Source organism: Pygoscelis adeliae, unplaced genomic scaffold (assembly GCF_000699105.1).
Source record: "Pygoscelis adeliae isolate BGI_AS28 unplaced genomic scaffold, ASM69910v1 Scaffold22, whole genome shotgun sequence".
NCBI classification, from domain to species: domain Eukaryota; kingdom Metazoa; phylum Chordata; class Aves; order Sphenisciformes; family Spheniscidae; genus Pygoscelis; species Pygoscelis adeliae.
This window is the reverse complement of record NW_008824350.1, coordinates 3,503,449-3,509,102: the sequence shown is the minus strand read 5'-3', so window position 1 is coordinate 3,509,102 and position 5,654 is coordinate 3,503,449. Positions and strand designations below refer to the sequence as shown.

Sequence of the window (5,654 nt, the reverse complement as noted above, 5' to 3'; positions counted from 1 at the left end):
GTTGATGCTACAAGTATTCTGGTGCCTGAAATGAAGAGACAGAGGCTTTCATTCACTTTATGGCTTTGCTAAGGGTAATACGCATCTCATTTCAATACAGTTTGCATAGGATTTTGTCAAATTTCAAGTGTTTAAGCAGAATTTTTCCATGCTAGATATCTGCGTCAGGATAATTTTTAAAAGCCTTTGAGGAAAAATAGTTTACAGCTTTTTATACAGGGTGTTTTGGAAACTGTGCTCTTTTCTTTCATGTTAAATGGTTCCGGTGACCTTTCCCCTAAGAAGTTCAGGTACTTTGTAGGCTTTGGAAAAAGCATTTGAAAAACGAGGCTAAGGGGATTCCTCTTGTATATTCTCAGTGAAACCTCTGCTGGACTGAGGTGGTGCAGGGGAGTAAACCACCCGTTTTAAATAACAAGGCAAGCATGACCAAGATTTTTTTGGGGAAAGTGTTGGGGATCACTGGCAAAATAAATTCAAAGAATGTTTTTTTTTAGAAACTGTGCCTTGATGAGTAGTGTGAAAATTGATGTGGGAGGGAAAGGAAAATGTGTCAATATAGTTTGGGACATACTAAAATAGCTAGAGGAGCTGAAGTGCAGAGCCTGTGGGTAGCTGAGTACAGAGCTGAGAGCAAGAAGCAGTGGGGCTGCGTGGGAGGCTTGGAAGAAGAAGGAGAGACAGATCTGATGAGCTGAGCTCGGAAGTGTGGTTGGTGTGGGGGGCTGTGAGGCTGACTGAGGAGACTAAGGGAGGAGTCTGGCAGTGGGAGCCAGCAAAGAGCTGGCTCGTGCATGGGGAAGACTGAACAGCAGGATCGGGGTGAGATCTGATGGGCATTTGGGAAGCTGGAAAGCAGGATTTGCTGGGCAAGCTGACTGAAAACGATACAAGGATGGCTTTTGGAGGTGAGGATTTGCTGGAGACTGGGTTAAAATTTTGCCTGAGGAGTGGAAGCAGGGACTGGGGAAGAAGGGGTCACACCTGGGGTGGGGGCCAAGGGAAAAGCACTTACTGACTTTTGATGTAACTATGAAAACAAATGAACCTGGAAAAAAACACTCTTTGGGAGCTACAGAAGGAGAGCTGCTGAGGAGTGGGGTGCAAGGAAGTGGAATTGGGGGTAGCAGGAGTGGAAGACTCTGGGCAGGCTGTGCTGATGGTGGGAGCAGGGGAAGCAGGGACAAGCTGTGCTAGGGACCATTCTCCTCCAGTGCCAGGAATGGCACTCCGCATGTCTGAGTCTCGCCATTTTGTTGCTGTCAGCAGGTAAGCCTGACAAGCTTGGGTCTTGTCATTGTTGATGCTGGGTTTGTTCAGAAGATAACAACCTGCTGCCACTATCGGTTATTCCATTAGTGTGAGTATCATAAGATCAGTCAAGGGAGCTAAATGATTCACCACTGACAATGATATTTGTGCATGTTGTTATGATGCCACATGAATACATTTTTCAGTAGTTTTTCAACACTTGGTTTTTAAGGAAACAAGATATTCAACACAACTTGACACAGTTCACAGGATGGACATGCTCCTGAGATGCTCTAGGGCTGTGCAGTAGGATCCCCACTATTTACAGCAGATGAGGGAAGGTGTGCAGTGAATCAGGCAAGAGGTTTTAGGATGAGAGTTTGGGTTCTTTGTCTGCCAAAATATTCCCATATGGTGTGTGGGCGCCTACCTTTTCAGAGACTCTCATTGACTGTCCATTCTCCATTTTCTGGGTACTGAGCAGGCTCTGGAAACCAGATTTGCAGATCTTTTGAGTATTCATATCTGTAACTGAATCAGAAAGACTATTTTTGAACTTAGAGTGTACTGTAACGTTAAATATTCTGAAATGTCAGCTCTTTAGTTTCAAGACTGTGCTGCCAAAAGCCATCTTCATCTTACACTCTTTATGATTTAGCTCACGCACCACTTTAATCCTACTATTTCATAATTTCTTAATATTTGATACTGCATGTGCCATAGTATGATACATATACATGTTTCATAAAAACAGACTTTGAACATAATATTCCTACTGAACATCTTGTTCTGCAATACAGAGGAGACCAGAAATGAAAGGAAAAATAGGCCTAGATTCATGTAGGAAGAGAGAAGAATGCATACACACAGTTTGTCAGTAGGTGTCAGGATGTTTCAGGTGAAGAAGTTATTTCTGTAAAAAAGCAGGCACCAAAACACCCGTGTAAAGACTTGTACATGATTCCTGTACAGGAGTCTTTGGAGGAGTATAAAAAATAAAGAGTTGGGGGGAATGAGGGTAGCGGTATGATTTTGGACAAAACTGTTGGATCCTGAAAAAAAGAGTCAAAAGCTGGACTAGAATGATAGAAGAAGCTGGAGGAGATGGGAGCAAAAAGGGAAATAATTCAAGCAGAGACATTTTGTATGCACTGGAGTGTAAAAAGAGAGAGATAGATCACAGCTGTCATCAGTTATGGCAGACGGGTACTAGTGGAGGGAATACAAGAAGGATATAATGAGGTGAACAGACGCGAGGAGGTTGCCTGGGGGCTGTGTGCTAAGCAACCAGGAGTTTTGGCTTTGGCAGTTCTGGCTATGCTGTTTGGTGTGCAATGACAGGAGTGAATGAATCAAGTTTACACAGCGAGGTGAAAAGCAGGAAGGGACAGAGGGTATGTAGGGTTGAGACAAGGTGGGTAGACCTGAATGGCAAGGACAACATTGCTATTACTGACAGTAACTGAGAAGAGAAATATGGGAGGGAACTGTAAGACACATGGAAAGCCAGAGACCTAGTTATCAATATAATAAGAAAAGCAGAGGGATTTTGTGAGGCCCCATCTCCCATGAAACAAGCCTGGGAGGAGGTCATTCATTGCCACCATGGTAGGTGTGTGTCACGTTCTAAGTTTTTCTTCCATACTCCCTTTTTCTTCCTCCTTTCCAAGTTTCTTAGGTTCATCTAGATTCCCTAAAAGAAAGTGGTGAAGGTTGCTCTCCCATGATTGGTTTTGCAGTGGTTTAAATGGCAGTTGATATGCACGTGGGATTTTGAATTAAGCATTTAGATAAGAAGGCCCCACAGCCCATTATCAGGTAACCAAGCAGAGGGGGGTGGACTTTGTTCTCATATTATCTGTCAGGCCCCAAGAGCACTAACAGGGCACCAAATGTCCCTGCCCAGCCCCTTGGGGCTTCTCCCACCCTGCCCATGGCCCAGGACCCCATGTCAGCACCTCGGGGCCATCAGTCGATGCTGCAGCAGGGCTGGTCTCCAGCTCCCCACGGCCCAGCCAAGGTGGGCCCACCCACAAGCCGATGTCACCGTGGCTCTGCCTGATGATCTGGTGTCTTGGCTGAACTGGCCACCATCTCCAGGTCTTCACCCTTCGGGGGTGGTGATGGATCCAGGCTGGTGAGGCCCCTGCCACACTGGCCATGTGGTTATTGCACTTGGCTCCCAGCTCCCCATCCCAAAGGGAAGAGCTGTCCCTCACTGCTCCCTGACAATATAGATGGGAAGTGGAGATACTTACAAAATCAAAAGCCCATGGCCTTTCTGGCTATAGTTACAGGAAGGAAAACAGAGACAAGTTTGATCGCATAGTGAGGGTTGGGTTCCAGTGCGTGAGTGACTGCAGTGCATTTAATTTCATTCCTCTTTAACCATCTGTGGTAATTTATTGGATAGTTTTGCATATTCCTTTCTATACTCATTTCCTTGAATTTGTTCTTCTCCATCTTTACTTCACTGAATTATACTTTGTGTCTTTTCCACTCCCATTCTCAACCTCCCTTTTCCACAGCATCGTTTGAGCAGGCTACACGGCCTTTCTATTATTTCCCATGGCCCTGGCTCTGCCACTTTTCCTCAGGTTGACGCTCCCTGCCTCGCTGGGAGTTTTTCTGTCAGACTCTGTGCTGCTTTTTCCCATGGACTCTTTTTTCTCCTCACTTTGGTTCTTTTCATCCCCAAATTGGCTCTTCCTTTCGCTTGCTCTTTTGTGGGCTGGTTGGTAAGAGTTTTAGCATGCTGGCAGCCTAACTGGTGTTGGCATCCCTGAAAAGGAGGATTTTAAGGAGTGATTTTGCGTGGAAAATGCAATAGCTCTGTAGGTGCTTCAGAAACTTCTTCCAAAAAGGGGGGCAGCAGAGGAGAAAGCTGAAGCTATTTGGTAGCAGGGGCTAATGGTAGCAGGGGCTAGCAATATGACTGATCAGAAAGTAAAGTTGAGCTTTTAATACTGCATGAGAAATGACAGGTAAAGAAAAACCTTGGAAGGCAAGACAGGGAGATGACATGGGGTGAAATAGAGAAGGAGAAGCTAAAAGGCAGGCATAAGAAGGTGGTGTAATGAGAATAACAAGCAGTTTAATGATGGCAATGAGGAAGGTAGCACTGCAGTTGCTTAGAACAGGAAGAAATCTGATGCAGTAATAGAGGGCTGAGGTGACCACTGCAGGGAACAAGAGTTTTAGCTTGTGCCTGTGTTGGAAATTGTGACTTTGTACCTGCCTCGCTGCTGTGAACTGTGCTATTCTGTAGGACACCCCTGTCAGTGTCTTCCTCAGTAGCCCCGAGTCTAGCTCATATGTTGTCATCCTACTGAGCTTGTACTCGTTCTCGCATAACACCTTTCAGCCCTTGCTGCTGCAAGGGAGGTGATGTCAGACCCTGGCTCTTGTTGGCAAAATGACCCAGATCAGACTGTTCTAGCCCTTGGCTGTCTGCAGCCTGCTGGAGGTTCCTAATTCACTAACAATTTCCACTTAATGGAGCAGGCCAGCCTGCCTGCTGAGACTCCAGTTTCTGGGGTCTCCCTCTCTCCTGTCCATCCATAGCGAGTTGTACAGGAACAAGGGGGCTGCAGATTTGGGTGAGCAAGGGTCTTGCTTCTAAAGGCGTGATTCACCCTGTTAGAACAGCACACTCAGAACTGCGTCCAGCAAAGCTTGTTTTTCCTGTTTGTTTTTTATTCTGGCTGCTCCTGGGGGGTTTCTACACGTCATCCCCTCCTCACCTTCTATGTATCCATGTAGATATCAGTATGTATGTATTTGCAGTTGTCTTTTTGAAGGCATTAACGAGGTTTAAGTACAGAATGGGGCTCAGCCACTGAGAATGTTATCTGCTTCCAGAGATTTTCCCTACTGAGCTGCCCTACTGGTACCTTTTTTTACTTCCTGCTTCAGGTGTATCAGGAACACAAGTAGGTATTGTAATTTCATTCTTTTAATCTGGAAAGACCCACTTATCGTCAAGTAGGGTGCAGGGGATCACCCCATATGCCCAGCTGTGACCGAGGTCTGACTTTGCAAAAAATTAGTTTGAGACACACCTTTGTAAGTTTATCACCAGGAGACTTTAAATCCGTATCAACCTACCCAGTTAGTTTACCTGGAGCAAATAATATATCAGTGTAACTGATAATAATGTGTTTCTGAACTACACGTATGTGTGTATATATATGTACACCTGCATATAGTTCAGAAATATGTATATATACACACACACACGGGTGTGTGTACATGTATTTCTGTACTTGGGTAATGGGTGCCATACATAAAGACTTACTATTATTCAACATTTCCAGTTATAGGACTTCTAATTGTTTATAAAAGTATCAAAATACTGTTTTTTCAGACTGATTTTTTAATACTTATTTAAAAACTGCAGATTT

At 44.8% G+C, this 5,654-nt stretch overlaps 1 protein-coding gene across 2 annotated transcripts in view; it reads left to right on the top strand.

Moving 5' to 3' along the window:
• The first annotated feature begins 764 nt into the window (after positions 1-764).
• LOC103912816 (carbohydrate sulfotransferase 8-like) overlaps positions 765-5,654 on the top strand; it is an 11,221-nt gene continuing 6,331 nt past the window's right edge. The window contains exon 1 of one of the 2 annotated variants that reach the window (XM_009319223.1): positions 765-908. The gene's annotated coding sequence lies outside the window, so the exon portion shown is untranslated. The remainder of the gene's footprint in view (positions 909-5,654) is intronic. The other variant, XM_009319224.1, reaches the window with a different exon arrangement.